General features: G+C 40.7%; 1 protein-coding gene across 1 annotated transcript in view; it reads left to right on the top strand.

Annotated features, from left to right (window-relative positions):
* The first annotated feature begins 1,263 nt into the window (after positions 1-1,263).
* The window catches only part of NFKBIZ (NFKB inhibitor zeta), a 32,008-nt gene continuing 14,454 nt past the window's right edge, over positions 1,264-18,817 (top strand). The window contains exons 1-2 of the mRNA XM_065913545.1: positions 1,264-1,471; positions 3,030-3,106. The gene's annotated coding sequence lies outside the window, so the exon portion shown is untranslated. The remainder of the gene's footprint in view (positions 1,472-3,029; positions 3,107-18,817) is intronic.

Below are 18,817 nucleotides of genomic sequence, written 5' to 3'. Positions count from 1 at the left end.
TAGAAATCAAAAGGGGGGTCCAGGGCAGCAGTTTGTGGGATACAGAAGGTACAAGGGCACAAGATACACTTCAATTTCACTTTGTCTCCAAAGTGCACTTACAGTCTAACTTTCTAGAGAGAGTGTGAACTTAAGTGTGTTATATTTTGCTTTTTATTCCCAGTGGTAGAGTCCCCCTGCGGATGCAGGAGAAAGTTTGATCCTTGAGTGGGAAAGATCACCTGGAGGAAGAAATGGCAACCCACACCAGTATTCTTGCCTGGGAAATCCCATGGACAGAGGAGCCTGGAGAGCTGAAGTCCATGGGGTCACAAAGAGTCTGACACGGCTGAGCAACTGAGTGTGCACATGTGCACACACACACACTCTCGCTCACACATTCTTCCTGAGATGAGAGGAAGTCGGGCTTCTCTGAAGCTCTGCTGTCTTCAAGTTTTGAGGATCTTCTGGTGTTTAGGTCTAGATGCCCATTCCTGTTGGAGAACCAGACATTTCCTGTCTAATTCTAAAGCTGGATGGTAACACGGCGTTGTGGGGTTGGGGATGAGGTTGGCCATGCCCAGATGACAGTAGAAAGTATCCCTCAAGAAAAAAAGCCACAGTGAAACCAAAGGTCCTAGAAGAAATCTTTCAGAGTTGCCTAATAGCTCGTTCCGCATGAAACTGTTCCTGTTAGAGGAACACTGTTTCACTTACATCTCAGGTTCCTTGTCCTTTAATGTGTCAATGAAGGCGCACAGTAGGGACACTGCTTTCTGATTGCCCTGTTTGAAGAGCTCGGTTATAGCAAGCACCCCCCTTCTCCCCCACCCCCGGCCCATTTAGGGGGCTGTTCAGAAAAAGCCAAAGAAAAAGAGAAGGTGAATTTAAGGAGGTAACTCTAATGCCCGGCGGTAATTTCACGGAGACGTTTTCAAAAGGCATCCCCAAGACCCACGTTCTATTCACAGATCTGTTTCTGATTCCCCTGCGCAGTTCCAGTCCAGGTCTTGGAGCCTGCCCTGGAGGGGAATGTCCGTGACTTGGGTCAGTACCTTTCTGGCCTGGGAATTTCCAGGGCGCAGAAAAAAAGTCCACGATCTGAGTCCTTGCTGCTCCCTTCCTGCCTGCTCTGCCCCTCCTCCGTGCCCACGCGGCCCCTTTTGAATGAGCGTCTGACCGTGTTCTGCAGCTGAGAAAACTGGTCCTTCGCTTCCCCCGCCCCCATCCCACTCCAGGGCAGTGAGCGGCAGGCCCGCGCTATAAAGGGGGCCGGAGAGGGGCTGGCCGCCTCCAGCCAAGAGGTCAGCCGCCGGGTGCTTAGAGACAGAGGCCGCTTAGCTGCTGCTGCTGCCGCTTATCATGTAACCTCAAAAGGAAACTGATCATCTTTCTCATGCTCTCACGTACTTGGGTTATTATCGCTGATTACAGCTGGAAACACTTGATTTGCCTTTACGTATGTGTATGACTTGACTCTTCAAACACAAAGGTATATTTTTATTATTTGATATTTAGTATGAAAAAGTCTCTTAAATGATGATTTTTTTTTAAAATTCTTTTCCCCATATCCAGATTCTTTACTTTGGAGTCACTTTCTGATACTTGTTTGGGGGCAAAATATTAGGGGGCAGGTATTTTGGGGAAGGACAACCTGGAATGTCTCTTTAGTTTGGTGATGACTATGAATTGTTCGTCTTGATGACTATGAATTGTTCGTCTTGACTATGTCTGTTCGTCTTGAAGTCAGGAAAAACTAAGATGCTGATGGAGGAGGTGGATAGAATGGGTGGAAAGTATCATAAATCTAATGTACAATCATTTAGTTAGCCAGTGAAGCACAACTGTGATACTCCAGGGTAGCAATCTCCCAGGAGGTTTGAGTGTGGGTTTACTGGTATATTTCTCACCAAGGGTAGGCATAGAGCTGTATCTTTATGAAAAAAATTTTCTGAATAGATCAGAATGTTGTATAGTATGTAATTCTTACGTTACCTTTGTAAAATGAAAGACACGCATTACCCATTTTATGAATGAAGGAAACCTTGAAGTTTGATAACTTGGCGGTTCCTCCAGATCTATTACATTCTGGGAATTTGTATGAATAAAATTGCATTTCTAGGTGAAATGGATTGAGAGTCTCTTCATGATGATTAGTGAACTGGCCCTCATGGGGTGGGGGTGTCTCAGAGGATGACATTTATTACATAAATTTTAAGCACTTGGAAATATATATACTCCCCTCACTTTAATCTGGCATCTAAAGAAATACGTTATTGATCAGGTGGGATCAATTTTTGTTTGGGTTTTTTTTGTTTGTTTTTGCCTCTCTTGTCAGTAAGTTGTTTAGACAGTAAAAGGAGAGAAAAATTTCCGAGGCTTATTCACCACCCTCCACAATCCTTGATAGAGGAGATCAGCCACACAGATCATCTAAATGTTCAGATAACCCTAAAGTCTTTTTATTTGGCTTCAGAGCACTGTGTCGGTCCGCCACCCCCCTCCATTATAGTATCATTTTGCTTTGGCTAAAGATGCAGTTGGTGAGGGTACAGACGCTGAAGAAGAGACAGTCTGGGAAGAGTTAGCGCAAGAAGTGGGCCCACAGGGTTCCCTAGTGGCCTGGTGGTTAGGATTCCAGGCTTTTATTATTGCAGGGGGGGTGGGGGTGGGCCTCAATTCAATCCCTGGTGGAGGAACTGAGATCCTGCAAGGTGCACAACACAGCGGAAAAAGGGAGAAAAAAGAAGTGGGCGGACAGCAGAACATCATGGTCAGCGATCAGCGCTGTCCATTCTGGCAGGGAGGTGATGACCATGTTAGTGGTCCAACTTCCGACCTTTCCTCATTGAGGCAAGCCTCTATCATTCTGTTTTGTCCTGAAAGGAGTCCAGAAACAACAAAAAAAAGTCCTCTCAGACGTTAAAGACCTGCTGAGAGGGAAGATTTTCGAATGATTCTGAGATCCAGGGTGAACTGCTCCTGAGACAGCCCTTTCCCTTTGGCTCTAAGATGACACTGATCTGGTGGCCTCTTGATTTTCTCCCCAGGTTAACAGGAAGATCAGGAGGCTGGCTTCACCTTTTGGCTTTCTTGACTTGATGCTGAACTCCTGATGGTGAGAAAGGTGGATATTCCTCATTCCAGATGTTACCTGGGTCTTGACTGATGTAGTCAAAGTGGGCAGTGGGATGTTTTCTAAAGTCTCTGTGATTCTTGGATTTTTGAGCTTGCCTCAAAGTTATTATGAACTTTTTAGGCGTTTTACTGTGATTTCTTGTGAACTAAGATTTTTTTTTTCTTTTTTGGTGGTTCAGCATCTTTTTAATCAATTTGAATTTCCACTATTTTCCACGAGAGGAGGATGCATGCATATACCTAAGAGGGGAATTCAGCTCTCTGATGACTGGCAGTTTCGGGGTTATGTAATCTCACAGACTCAGAGAGTACCATGCTCCATACGGTTTTGGTGAAGCCCGTCATTAGAGCTAGCATGCGTGGTTTCTGATTAAAGCACTTCCTGTTCCTTTAATTTGGGACGGACTATGAGGTAAAACACTTTCCTTCCAAACTAAGTGAATGAAAGTATTTTACTGCTTCTTTCGGGGAGTTCGTGGACGGGGAGTTAACATTTATCAAACACTCATTTAGGGAGAGGACCAACAAGATCTCATTGAGCTGGCGCAATGGCATCAGTAGCCTTATTTTATAGGTGAGGAAAGTGAGGCTCAGAGGGATGGACCATGGGTTCAGGGTCACCCAGATCCTAAATGGCAGAGTTTGAGTTGAATCTGAGGGGCCTTGTCCCCACAGCCAATGCACCAGGCCCCTGGGACATTAGCGGAGGAGTAATGGAAAGATGTCAGCCTCTTTCCAGAGTCCTGACTTCCAAGGGTCCTTCCTTTTCCTTCATTCATACCTGGCTACCGTCCACTCCCTGTCCAGATCTAACTGCTCGCTAGTTATGGTAGTTGATAACCGCCATGACCCTTTATGTTTTAAGAAGACAGGAAAATCCTTCTGACCTCAAAGAGCACAGCAATAGGGTGGAACTGGTGGGAGTGGTTGGACTGCAGCTTGGAGAGAGGCAGCGTCTTACTTATTGAGCCGTTTTTGGACACAGCAGCTGGAACTGTAAAGGAAGTGGAATCCAGCTGCCTGTTCACGGGGCTCCTCTCAGGATGTTTCCTGCCCTGCTGGAAAGCTAAGGCCTGGAGGAGCATTCCGAGTCACACTTCTGGTGAAGGGCCCTCTGCTGCTGCTTCTGAAGACAGAAGCTGCGGGCACCTGGCGAATCCATTCACCTGTTCTCTCCCATCCCTGCCACCACAGAGCGAGTTAACTGCCTGACCTGACTTCTTTGTATGTGGGGGTAGCCCCCAGGGTGGAAAATTCCATGCTTTGTATCTGCTTTTTCTTTTTTAATTTTTTTGCATGACTCTTTTCTAGTTTGCTTTTTCTATAGGGTCCATAGTATAGGATGCTTCAGTCGTGTCTGACTCTTTGCAGCCCTTTGGACTGTAGCCCACCAGGGTCCTCCGTCCATGGGGTTCCCCAGGCAAGAACACTGTTGTGGGTTGCCATGCCCTCCTCCAAGCGATCTTCCCGAACCAGGGATCAAACCTGTGTCTCTTGTGTCTCCTGCATTGGCAGGCGGGGTCGTTACCACAAGTGCCTCCTGGGAAGCTATAAGTATAGGATGAGTGGAGTCATAAATAAATCTACTTGGATGCTTAAAAAATAAAATGCTGTGATGAATGGAGGAAAAATTTCAATAGCTGTCTTTTAAGGCAGTGTTTCTCAAAATGTAACGTGCGTAAGAATTACCTGGCGATCTCACTGAACTATAGATTCTGTTTCGGGAGGTCTGGGGTGGAGCTGGTAATGCTGCCTTTTTTAAAAGCGTGGAGTACAGTTGTTTTACAATGTGTGTTAGTTTCTATCGTACAGAAAAGTGAGTCAGTCACGTGTATATATATGTCTCCTCTTCATTGTATTTCCTTCCCATTTAAGTCACTACAGAGAACTGGGTCGAGTTCCCTTTGCTATAAAGCAGGTTCTCATTAGTTATCTGTTATATACATAGTAGGGTATATATGCTAATCCCAGTCTCCCACCTTGGTGTCCACACGTGTGTTCTCTATGTATGTGCCTGATTCTGCATTTTAATAAACTTCCACGTGATGCTGAGGTTGCCGGTTCCACACTCTGAGTTGCAAAATTATAAGACTCCTTAAATTACAGGTAATAAAAAAATTATAGAGTTTGTCTGTAAAATCCACCTATGTCATTTTACCATGTATAAAAATAAATTATTTCCTGGTTATGTTAAACAACAATGGTAATGCTACCTACTCTGTGCATGATACCCAATATCTGAATTAAACTTCCTCAAAATCCTGTTAGTCAATTAGATGTTATATCATCTATACAATGGCAACTTCTAGATACTCAAAGACATTGAAAATGAATTTCTCACTTTTTGCTTAGACGTTTAGTAGCACGGGTAAGTCTGTTGCACTCCCAGCCCTCTGACTATTTCAGTCAAATTTGCTGGTTATCATGGCACCCATTTTTTAGAGTGGCTATTACTGCAATTATGCCTCTTCAAAGAGGGTGATATTGTGTATAAGAGGGCAAAATAGATTTTTGTGGGGAATATTTCAGGTAGCACAATGGTTTGTGACCACTGTACATAAACCGACCGAGAGTATACTTGTGGTTTTAAACTTTCATCAGGAGACAATTAGGGCAAAAATATCTGTAGAGTTCCCTAGTGGGTGTGATGATGAAAGAACGGTTGTGACACATAGCTGCTAATGGTCTTACACATACTTATTCAATTGAGGTAAAAAAAGCTTTCCCCTGACCTGTTCTCTCTTTGTGTCTGCACCAGTGCCATGGAGTGTTAAAGCACCAGCTTCCAGAAAAGAGAGGATTCCTTTTTTTCCCCCATATTTATTTATTTTAAGAGCCTTTTCTTTGATTATATCGTGAAATGTTTTTAATATTTTAAGAAATCATGATAAAATATACATAACATAAAGTTTATAATCTTAACCATTTTTAAGAGTACAATTCAATGGCATTAAGTACCCTTACACTGTTATACAATCATCTCTGCTACTCATCCTTAGAAATTTTTCATCTTCTCAAACAGAAACTTCACATCCGTCAAACCATGGCTCCCCATTTGCCATCCCTCCCGCAGCCCTTGGCAACCTCCATTCTGCTTTCTGTCTCTATGAAATTAACAACCTTAGATACTTAATATAAGTGGAATCATACAATATTTGTCCTTTTGTGACTTACTAATTTCACTTCCTGATATCCTTACGGTTCATCCAAATTGCAGCCAGAAATTCCTTTTAAGGCTGAATGATGTTCCGTTTTATGTACATACGCTATTTTGTGTGTCCATTCTTCCCTGATGGATCTTAGGTTATTTCCATGTTTTGGTTACTCTGAATAATGCTGCAGTGAACATAGGCATATAAATAATCTGTTTTTAGTCTCTGCTTTCAATTCTTTTGGGTGCATACCCAGAAGTGGTGTTACTGAATCATATGCTAATTCTGTTTAAAATGACCATTTTCTATAGCAACAGTACCAGGATGATTTTTAACTCATGTTGTGCAGTGTTTGGCCAAGTGCAATGAATATGACAGAAAGGGATATGAAGTTCAGAGTAAATAATCTTCATGATAATTCAGCACCATGGCTATTACATCAGCCTCTCCAACACACTCACCCTTGCATGTTCACATATTACAGTGTGTGTGCTTACAAACAAGTGCATGGCTGGGGATTTAACACACATGGATCAGATCTTTTTGCAAATGTGGACCACTTGAGTGGAATCCTACATTTAAAAGAAAGCTTGGAAGGCTTGTGGGAGATTTAAAAGGATCAGAGCTACAAAGGCAGTCTACAGATGTGAATGGAGGCTAACCCAACTGAGGGTAGGAATTACAGGAGTTTGGATTTTCATCCTCCTTTCCTTTCTTCCATCTCCTTCTCTCACCTCTGCAGCATATGTGTGCAGTCACTCTATGAATTTTGGTTTAACAAATAAACCAGAATGGAAAGAAAAATGAAAGAATTATTTGCTTTCTAACCTTTGAAAAACTATTTTGAAGGCTGTAAGAACTTGCTATCTTATATCTCTGTCCAGGGTAAAGGAGGTGGGTTTAATTAGGGGTGGAAGACAAGGGTTGGAGATATGGAAAATGAGCCCTAGGCAAGGCTGCTGAATGTACCCTTGGCATCTCCAGTGTCAGGACAGAGGAACTAGAACTATCTGAAGGATAGCACATGCTGATGTACCTAATGTCAAAATCTAGGGATGGCCCCAGATCGCAGCCAAAATGTTTGTAGCAGGAGGAGGTAGAAGGTGTGATGACAATAGTTGCTAAAGAACATGCTGTCTTCATCCCGTTCCTCATATATGTGTTTGTCAATTATCTGGGTTTCATGTCATTCATCTTGTGGGAGAGCGTTCTTAAAATGAAGATAGCCTTTTTAAGAAAGGTGACTGTTTATATCTTCATGTAAATTAATTTTGAAATCCCTTCTTGAAATTTTACTGGAGGAGGAGGGCACCCAGACTGCCCTGATCAGATTGCAGACATGCGGTGAGAGGCAGCGGCAGGAGAACAGTACCTCCGACGTCCTCAGGTGCCACCCTGTCCTCTGGGCTGGGGCTCCAAGTGTGAATCCGTGAGCCTCCTCCTCCGTGCCCTCTTCAAGTTGTGCTGCTGGTACAAAGAGGCCACCAGCCTATCGTCGATTGAATGATAACCAATCAACGGAGCTTTGGAGCTTTGAAAATGGAGCTTTGAAAAATGGGTGTCAGCTACAACTATCACAACTGAATGTATGCTGTGTGCCAAGAGTTGTGCTAGGCACGTCGTGTATGCTACCTCATTTAACCTACATGCTGACTGAATTCAGTGATGTACCCATTTTATGGATGAGAAAACAGAGTCATAGAGAAGTTCATTAAAGCTTCATGGCTACTAGGTAAATGAAGCTGGGATTTGAACCCAGGTTTGTTTGCGTTATGCTTTTAAGCAAGGGGTGAAGAATATCACAGGCAAGAGTTCTAGCTTGGATAAAAGTCTGGGATGAATTAGTGTGCTGTTTTCCAGCATCATTTTTAAGGACTGCATGATGAGTAGTAGATAGATGTATGAACAGATAGTGCATTAGTCTGCTCGGGCTGCCGTAACAATACTACATCCTGGGCAGCTTAAATAACAGAGATTTATTTGCTCACAGTTATGGAGGCTAGAAGTCCAAGACCAACGTGCCAGCAGGTTTCTCCGAAGCCTCTCTCCTCGGCTGGCAGAGGGCTGCCTTCTCACGTGCGCATATGTGGCCTTTCCTCTGCACACACGTCCCTGGCATCTCTTTCTCTTTTAACAAGGACTTCAGTCAAATTGGATTAAGGCACATCCTAATGGCTTCATTTTAACTTAATTATCCCTTTCAAGGCCCTTATCTCCAAAGACAATCACTCTAAGGTCCTGGGGTGGGGGCTTCAGCATAAGAATTTGGGAGTACATAATTCAGCCCATAACAGATCTTCTGCAGCTGGATTTTTGATGAAAACCAGGCCTAGGGATTTGGTTTTGATGTGGGAGGTCATGAGGTCCAATTGTGGTTAAGCAGGGCTTTCCCAGACAAATTTCCAGCTGCTCTTCAATGTGATACTTGTGAGAATTAGGACTATAGGATATGTGGGGAACATTTGGAGAATGAACTATTGGTACTTTTTCTTTTTTGTTTTTTTTTAAAGTGGAATGAAAGAGCAGAAAGAGTCGAAACATTAAGTCCTCTAGATGTTTCCAGAAAACTGATGAGAGTCTTGGTGAGGGCTAAAGGAGTCCAGGGGGAGTTAGGTTGGTTTTAGTTTTGTTGATTTTACTCTTGTCATCATGGACGTAGAACTCAGAGAAGAAGTTGGAGCTGGAGTTAGGAATCTGGTGTGCTGACCTGTGGAGTGGGGAAGCTTGCTCAGAGTTCAAGACAGGAGACAAGAACTCTCAGATTGCAAACTGCTTTGCTATCACATAGATTTGGAGGATAATATAGAAGTTTTCCAGGACCTCTTTGCCTAAAATAGCATCTCTGGCTCTCTCCCTTTGCCTTGCTATGTTTTTCTTCATAGCACATTATCACAGCCTGGCTTATTTTTTAATTTTTTCTTTTTTGGTTGTGCCACATGGCTTGTGGGATCTCAGTTCCCTGACCAGGATAGAACCCTGGCCCCCAGCAATGGAAGTTTGGAGTCCTAACCACTGGACAGCCAGGGAATTCCCCTTTACAATTATATAGCTGGTTTATTATTGTCTGTCTTTTCCAGTAGAATGTAAGCTCCATGAGAGCATAAGCTATTTTTGTCCAGGACTGAATTCTCAGTACCTGGAAGAGGGTTCAGAACATGGTAGGTGCCTAATAAATATTTGCTGAAAGAAGCTATAACTAAGCTAAATTTCATGTCTAATAAAATTTAGATTGATGACAGATTGCTAAAATTGTCTTTTTTATCTTTTCTTAAGCTATTTTTCCTTAACAAGTATCTTTAGATAAATGTACACACTGGCACATATATTTGAGAATCTTGAAATATATAGTTTAAAATTTTAGTTTTCTTTGTGTTTATCCTTAAATTCTACTTTCCCCAGATCATGATCACATAGTCCCTTCTCTGCAGTGGCATCCCTTTATGAGAAAGTAGGTGTGACTTTTTAAAAAAATCCAAGTGTTTTCAGCAATCTGGTTCCTCTTATCAGATTATCTGCTTGCATCTACTCTCTCTGCTGTAATTTTCATAGAAGGCTCCTGTGGCGTCTTTGGCTTCTGTCATCATCTCTTTTCCTTTTACTCATCACACCTGTATTTACAGATTCATCTCTCGGTGGACCTATGTAGGTGTGAACAGTCTGTTCAGACTTCAGTCTATTGCCTTTCTCTACAATTTTCTCCAGAAGGGCTGCTGTTCATGGTATTGTCTCGTAAAATATAGGTCGGCGCGGCATTTAAACCAAGTCCAGCCTACTTCTCTTTTCTAAGAAATCATAAATCAAAGGTAGCTGAATCTGCTTGTATTTTATACAGATGAAGTCTTATTAAATCTAGTTCCTCTTTTTTAGGTAGTCTGAGTGGTATAAATGGCACTAGAATCATTGGGTAAAGTGATTTAGAGTGATAGTTCTCCAACAAATCAGGAATTCTTCCTTAATGGTCTATCAAAATCACTGGGGAGGTATTTTCAAGGGCCATGCAACCCCATTTTGAAGACTAGTTTTCAGAGAACACGTTACTAGTGGGAGTATATCCTACCTCTCAGGTGTGCTGGGGAAGGAAGGGGTTGAGAATCAAAGATTCTGAGGGTGAAAACATTCAATAATAGTAGTTGCTCTTAATCTTATCAGTATATAAAAGTATTACTATATTGGGTCTATGATTATTTTTTATTTTCAAGGGTAATGATGTCTTTCCCTGACACAATCTAGGTTAAAGTCTCCTTCTCAGTTCTTAAACATTTTTATAATTAATCTTTCTATCTGGTATGTACTATTGTCCTTGTTATAGAAATTCAAAATAAATCCCTATAAACGTATGTGAAAAAACCAAGCCCCCAACTCTTTTCCCTCCCCAGAGCCCCCAAACTTTAAGTTTTAAATTCTGAATCAAGAGTTCTAGAAATAAAATTCTTCTTGATAAAATTCTTCCTCATAGAAGACCCCAATCTAATTTGACAGATTATGTGTCACCTGTGTTTAAAAGGGAAGAGAAGATTATGGCCATGAAAATTTTAAAAAAGATAAGTCAACATATAAATCTATCCCGTCAGCATGTTTATTAAACAGCTGTGTACTAAGCACTTAGAAGTATTATATCCTATTTCTCTATTAACAAGGCATTATTAAGCTCAAATTAACTCACCTTTCAAATTTAACCTCTTCTTCTAGGAAAAGAGAAGGTTTAAATCATTGCCTAAAAGAAAGTGGAATAATGTTTGGGAGTCTCTTAGCTTCACATCTTTACAGATGCCCATGGGCCAATACCTTACACAAAGGAAGAGTGAAGGGTTTTTCTCTCAAAAGTCTTCTTTGCTTAATGACTTCAGATTCCAAAATTCAACTATGAAACGTTCAGTTCTTTGGGCTGAATTGTCTTCAGATCTTTTTTTCTCTTTAAAAAATAATTATTCCCATGCAAAGAAGCAATATTTATTTATATTACAATGTGAATCAGTTTATCAGGATATTTTTTAAATTTTTACTTTATATTGAAGTATCACTGGAGGCTCAGATGGTAAAGAATCTGCCTGCAATGAACCTGGGTTCAATCCCTGGGTTGGGAAGATCCCCTGAAGAAGGGAGTGGCTACCCACTCCAGTATTATTGCCTGGAGAATTCCATGGACAGAGGAGCTTGGCAGGCTACAGTCCATGGGGTCGCAAAGAGTCAGACATGACTGAGCGCATTTCATGTCACTTCATCATTGATGAACAACGTTGTGTTAGTTTCAGGTGTATAGCAAAGTGATTCAGTTATCAGCATTTTCTTTAAAAAAAAAACATTATTTATTTTCTTTTTGGCTGTCATGAGTCCTTATTGCCTCCTGGGCTTTCCTCTGGTTGCAGAAAGTGGAGGGCACTCGGCAGCTGCAGGCTCCAGGGCGCGGGCTCAGTAGGGGCTGCACAAGGGCTCAGACGCTCCTGGGCATGTGGGTCCTCCCGGACCAGGGACTGAAACCACTGTCCTGCACTGGCAGGTGGACTCTTCTACTGAGCCACCAGGGAAGTCCAGTATTTTGTTCTTAAAAGCTGAGCTAACTTCCCAGAAGATGAAAGTTTTTTTTTTTTTTTTTTTTTTTTTTTTTATAATAGGAGGTTATATAGGGGAGGATAATTCTGGACTATGTGTTACTGTCTGGAGTCTATAGAGTTGTGCAGGAAAAGAGTAGCAAGAAGGAAAATGGAGGGGAAAAGGGGAGTTTGGCGAAGACTTCTTTCTTCATCATTCTGTTTCAGGCAGTTCAGATTTTAGTAACTTTCAAGCAGGCAAGAATGGACAATAGTCCTACATCCACTACGTATGATGGTGGTTTCTTTCATATATGTGGAAATGAAATATCTGAGTTGTCGACAAGGCAGAGAAAGCAGAAGCAACCACAGAACTGGTAATTCTCTGTCCTTTTAGACAGAGCATACCTTATATTTCTATTTTGGATAAAGTTCTATTTTGTGTGTCTATTTTGGATAAAGTTCATTATTATAAATAGAAACCAGGAAACACCCTCATGAACTAAGAACAATTTACTCTATGGGTGAATTTTAGGAGAGTGCCCTTGCATTATGAGTCTGGATCATTGCTTATTAGATACTATAGTATATCGGCTGAGCCCTTCAGACCAACACTGAGCATTATTCCATCATACACAGCAGATAATTTTGCACGAATCATACACACATTTATAGCATGTGAATATCTCCTCAAAGTCAATGGAAAAGCATTTCATTTCTCTGGAAATGAAGTGTTCAAGGGGAAGACAAATTTGTTTCATCTTCCAGTTTACATACTGGAATTTCACCCTGTTGCTGGCCTGGAAGGCATTTCAGGGTATTGTAGCACTGCTGTGATTTAGCTTCTGTCACCGGTGTCTAAATTGGCTGAGATGTTTAGCTGTGTGACGTGGCTTTGCAGAGCAGCCTCTTCTGCCCATCTCTCAGAGACCAGGCCTTGGGTACTCACAGGAAAGCAGTAGAGTTACTTTACATCATGGACATCGTAAGTGCTCAGAAAATATTTGTGAGACAAAGTGGAACATGGCACCTTCTATATATACTTTATGTAAGAGAAAGCCCCAGGGAGATGTCTCCAGGGACACTCCAGCATTAATTTTTCCTGGACACAATCAGTGCATAATATGCAAAGTTGTCTGTACTGCACATACGGTACTTAGAGGTATTCCAAATTCACTCCGTCAGCGCTGAGGAGTGTTCCAAGATGTGCAAATGTTTCACTAATTCATCCTCATGATGATTAGGTTACTAGACAGGTAGGTTTGCCTGCTTTGAGAAGTTTCCTCAAAGGAAATATAAAGGTGTACTATGCTTTGCTACCAGATGTTAATAATTTGCTGCAAACAGGACCCAGGAAATTGTCTTCAGAGCCAATTTTGTCGTCTTCCCAGGCCAAAAGACACAAAATAGTGTTATGTCATTTGTAAGGAAGCAGCTTGTGGCTCTCCATAAGTCTAGCTCTCTGGGCCATAGCCTGGTAAGTCAGATGCCATATGGGTGATCTATTGGGAAGTATTATGAGTCTCAGTAGAACTGATAATATGTATCTCAGTAATAGTATCTTGAGTATATGATACTACCAGATAGAATGCTCATGTTTCTGGATATAAGCTCCATCAAGACAGGACTTTTTGTTTGAAGCACCCAGTGCCTAGAAAAGTACCTTCCATTTAGAAGGCAGTATCATATTGAAGAATAAATGAAAATTTAAAATATATGGTCTCATTTATTCCTCTGCATCAAAAAATCTATTGAATATCCAGAAATTTAGATGTTTCTTGAGATGTTCGAAAGTGTTTCACATTGATACAGAGATAATACATTGCTGTTTTTCAGAGAAATCATTAAAAAATCACCATATTAGATAATATGATATCTGTTTTGAAAACTCCTGAAAACATTTTATATTCTTTACAAAGTTGATATGAACCAAAGAATCCTGGGCTAAGACAGCTGAGTTTTTTTAAATTTGGAAGATACATGAAATAGTTTTATAGTAACCCAGGTGCTGAGAATGAAGGGGCCAAAGCATCTATTTTGATGTCTGTGATGTTGCACAAAAGTAATTTTGGAAGCACTTACATTTGTTTCTACTGATAATTAATGTACTATGTAACAGGTCGTTGGCTGCTTACAAGGGATACATGTCTTGGGAATTTATAGTGAAACAGAAGGGACAGACTCACCCAAATGGATGATTTCAGTGCAGCTGAAGAGCTGTGATGGAGCTCTGGGTGGGGATGCAGAATAGGGGTCTTCATCCCAGTCTGGGGGGGAAGGAGGGAAGGTCAAGGAAGGCTCCAGGGGTGTTGGATATTGATTTGAGTGTTGGCAAAGATGAGTACGAGTTGACCAGCTGAGGAAGAGTAGAGAATTTTGTGTAGAAGGAACAGCGGAAGCAAGGTCCCAGATCTGTGAGTGACTATATTCAGTTTGGGACTTCCCAGGTTGGCTCAGTGGTCAAGAATCCGCCGGCCAATGCAAAAGCGTTAGACGCTCACTTGTGTCTGACTCTTTGTGACTCCATGGACTGTAGCCCGCCAAGCTCCTCTGTCCATGGGATTCTCCAGGCAAGAATACTGGAGTGGCCAGTGCAGGAGACACAGGTTCAATCCCTGGGTTGAGAAGATTCCCTGGGGTAGGACATGGCAACCCACACCAGTATTCTTGCCTTGGAAATCCCATGAGGAAATCCCAGACAGAGGAGCTTGGTGGGTTACAGTCCATGGGGTCACAAAAGAACTGGACACAACTTTGCAACTAAACAACAACAACAACAACAACAAATATTCAGTTTGGGGATGCTGCAAGTAATGAGGAAGAGGAGACTTGTAAGCAAGGCAGGGCTTGGACAGCTGCCATCATAAGAAGACTCAACTCAATGCTAAAGATGACTGGGAGCCATTTGAAGCATCCTTAAGTAGAATAAAGACCTTTTTAGATTTGGGTGTTATATGGCATGCTGATGGCAGTCTGGAGGATGGATTTTAGGTGGACAAGGCTAGATGGGTAATCATTTGGTTCAGGTGAGAGACAGAGTCTTGTCTTGGACAGTTTAAATAGAGATGAAGAAGAGAGGAATGTTCCAGAGTCAGGGGTTCAATAATTATTTGTTCAATATGGAACTATTAGTTTGAATGATATATTGCCTACATCCTACTAATAAAATAAAAAATCGTTACTTACTAATTTATGTTAAAAACTGTGATTTCTATACTAGAAAAAACAGTATTTAAAAAAATTATTGATTGATTGATTGATTTGACTTTTGGTTGTACTGGGTCTTCCCTGCAGTACACGGACTTCTCATTAGGGGGGCCTCTCGTTGCAGGGCATGGGATCCAGGGAGCGCGGGCTCAGTAGTTGTAGCTTGTGGGCTCTAGAGCACCAGCTCAATAGTGGTGGCACAGGGGCTTCGTGCCCCATGACATGTGGGATCTTCCTGGACCAGGGATCGAACCCATGTCTCCTGCATTGGCAGGTGGCCACCAGTAGTTGGGAATTCCCAGAAGAGCAGTTTGTTTTCCATTTTTGTAAATTTCTTAAGATCTGACTTTACAGAAGACAGAGTCTCATAGCTTTCTGCAGTTATAGAAAGGAAATTTGTCCTCATACAGCTATGCAGTTGGAAAAGGAAGAAATGTTTTAATAGTCATTTCAGGTAATTGTAGATATTCTTTTTTAATATTATACCAAAATAAGTGGTAACTCCTTAAAGGATAAATGCAATGTGGAATCTGAAACCATATCATGAACCATATTTTGTACTCTGATACAATTAATATCCATTGGTCTTTCTTTCACCTTGAATGGATCTTTTACCCATGTGTGATTTTCTAAGTTTTGTAATGACAACTTCCATTGTTTATTTGGAAAATATTAGTGAATTGAGTTACACAAATTTTGTAATGTTCCCACCTTTCATAATGTAATACATAAAAAATTGTATTTGTTAATAACATATCACTATTGACCTCATCAAAAATGTCTTCAGATATTAGGAAGTTCTCATGCTCAGCTTGTTAGAAGTACCCCAAGTTCTAATTTTCATTTGCAGGCTTGAATTTTATCACTGGTAAAAATACTGTCAGTTGTTTCTTGACAGTCTTGCCTTGTTCATAAAGAAAACATCTGACAAATACCCAAATCTGAATAACCTGTTTGTCAGTCAAGTAAAATCGGTGTTCCATGTAAAACAGTGACCAATTAGCTCTCAACTCAAACAGTATTTGATTAGAATGAATGGCAACGTCATATCATTTCATTCAACCTAACAGACCAAATGCCTTTTAGACAACTGTCATAAAATATTAAGGATACATGTATTTCAAGGGTCAAGTTTTTTTTTTTTTTTCCCCATGATCTTTTTTTATTTAACATACATAGTACATGATGTAAACAACTAGCATAAAATTCATAAAAATCCAATTACCCTATGCATTATCAGTTTACTCCTGATACATTCTTTCATTTTCTCCTTAGTATCATTATTCTATTTTAACACTACACTGTTTATGCTAAGCACTTAAGAGGCTTATCTTTTTATTTAGGAACACTGCCCCAGTCTTTTTTTTTCTTTCCTAATGTCATAGCAGTAGCTATTTTTATCACTGTCTTGCCCATCCTAACCTTCCTCACACTAAAGCAAAAATATTTTTAAATGCTAAAAATGCATAAAATACTGAGCTCTAATACTGTTTGTCATGTATATTGAACCTACTATTCTGTGTTGCCATAAAAGATATTTATAACCTACTGCACCAGCTGCTACAGATGTGACCAAGGCCAAGTGTTCAGTGTAGCCCAGGGCATCTGTTCTAAACTGACGTGCCTAAAACATAATCATAGCTTGCTGGTGGAGCTGCATGAATAACTACTGCTATGAAAGGAGTCTTCTGAAAACAAAAACAAAATAATTTGACTACTTTTATCTTTTCCCAGCATATAAAACAGTTATAACACTATTTTAAAGTTTTTACTATGTGAAATCTCAAATAATTACATGTTAACTTACTGGGAAGGGAATTATTTAAAGGTGGGAAAAATAGAGGATAAGTTTAAAAGTAAAATTTGAAAAACTAGTAACTGCTGGATGTACAAAACACATTTATGGGTGAAACAATGGGAAATAAAGCAGAGCACACACTTCCCCTCTTCCCGCCCAAGTTTTAATAAAGTTAGTATTTATTACTGTTTCATCTATGACTCCTTAAGTGAAATTGGCTTTTCCCCCGTCCCCCCTTTTTTTCTCTTTTTCTCTGCAAATGGGTTGCGGTGAAGAATCCAGTGATGACTAGCTCATTTTGTTGTAAGGCACCATTAATTTTACCCACCATTGCTTTTCTACCATCAGTCCCAATGTCAACACAAATGTTCCAGGATAAGTGATGAAATTTAAACAATTATCGTATGTATACGTCAAATGACTTAGCACCCCATGTTTATTGTCACCATGTGTTCATATGAAAGATCTTTGATGATTAACTGGTGCTGATTCCCGATGAATATATTCAAGATAGCAAGTCCAGACAGTTGGCAGATCTGTCCATTTCTGAGACAAAAAACGCAATTCTGCACAAAAGGATCAGCCTGCAGCCAGATCTTTAATTTGATGTCACTATAACATTGGCAAGTGGCCGAGCCATGGGTTCTTTTGCTGACTTCTCATCTAGAAGGCACCCAGCAAGCTAAACTCTACCAGGCTTTATTGTTCTCTCGCTTCTTCAGTTGATGCAGTTACAATAACTTACTCTGCAAGATACTTCACTGGCTTTTTCCCTCCAGGTTTGAAGAGCTGCACCAAATAATTTTTTTGGCTTTTCAAAAGTTTATTACATCTACATTTAAAAAGTCACTGCCTCTTTTTAAAACCCTGAATGTCTGGTCTAAAAATAGTGGTACAAAAAAAAATAGTAGTACCATTTAACTGGCACCACATTACTATGCAAAATGCTCTACCGTATAAGACACAATCAGGTAAATTATTAACATCTATAAAGTCAAAGACAAGACAGCACCATCAAGTTTTTTTTTTTTTTTTTTTAACTTACAGGTCCTTCCAATTGCTTTGGAATAGATTTCTTCCTTCCATGAGAAAGGGAACTCTCTGATCTGTCATTTTCACCTTTTTCTGTATCTTCAGATGTAGACAGTGCATCTGAGCCTTGAGGAAATGTCTTCTGATCGCCCTTTCTAAAGCAAAAGATTGGGCTCCAGACTCAGACAGATAAAGATTTTGATTTCTTCTCCACCTATGATGAGTGGTATAAACTAAACAAATTCTCAAGGGCTCATTTTTCGAATACTGTTTCTGTGGTTAGGAATCTGGGAGTGGCTTTGAATGAGAGGTTTCTAACTTGAGGTTACTCATACAACTACCTTCAAAATGCTGGTCAGTGCTGTGGTCATCTGAAAACCAGACATAGAGCTAGAAGATCTGCTTTTAGAATGGCTCACTCATATAGCTAGCAAGTTAGTGCTGGCTGCTGGCCTCAGCGGACTTTCCCAGAAAGTCTTTGTATGTATCATGGTTGGCTGTCTTCGCAGAGTGCATGTTCCACTGTATTTGATCAGAACAGTGGCAGTGCCATATAAGTCAGCCCAATAGACTAAACTTGAGTTTATATTTCAACATTTAAATAAGCATTTAAAGTTAATTTTTGTAGTGATGTTAACAAATAACCATTCTTGATTGTGTGTTGGAGGTTGTGATCTTTTTAAAAAAATTTATTGTGTTTTTAATTTATTTATTATTAATATTTATTTGGCTGCACTGGGTCTTCGTTGCCGTGTCTGTGCTCTCTCTAGTTGTGGGGAGTGGGGGCCACTCTGTCGCCCTGCATGGGCTTCCCTTGTTGTGGAATGTTGGGCCTTTAATGGACCGGAGTCTGGTGGCCTAGAGTCAATGATGAGAAAGTGAAAGAAGGAAAGAGGCTAATACTCCCCGGGTTATGCAGCTGGCTTTCTTTTGCGTTCCAGGGAATCAGCCACAAAGAGAGAGAGAGAAAGAAAGAAAGAAAG

The sequence above is a fragment of the Muntiacus reevesi genome, chromosome 21 (genome assembly GCF_963930625.1).
Source record: "Muntiacus reevesi chromosome 21, mMunRee1.1, whole genome shotgun sequence".
Taxonomy (NCBI): domain Eukaryota; kingdom Metazoa; phylum Chordata; class Mammalia; order Artiodactyla; family Cervidae; genus Muntiacus; species Muntiacus reevesi.
This window is presented reverse-complemented; position numbering and strand designations above follow the sequence as displayed.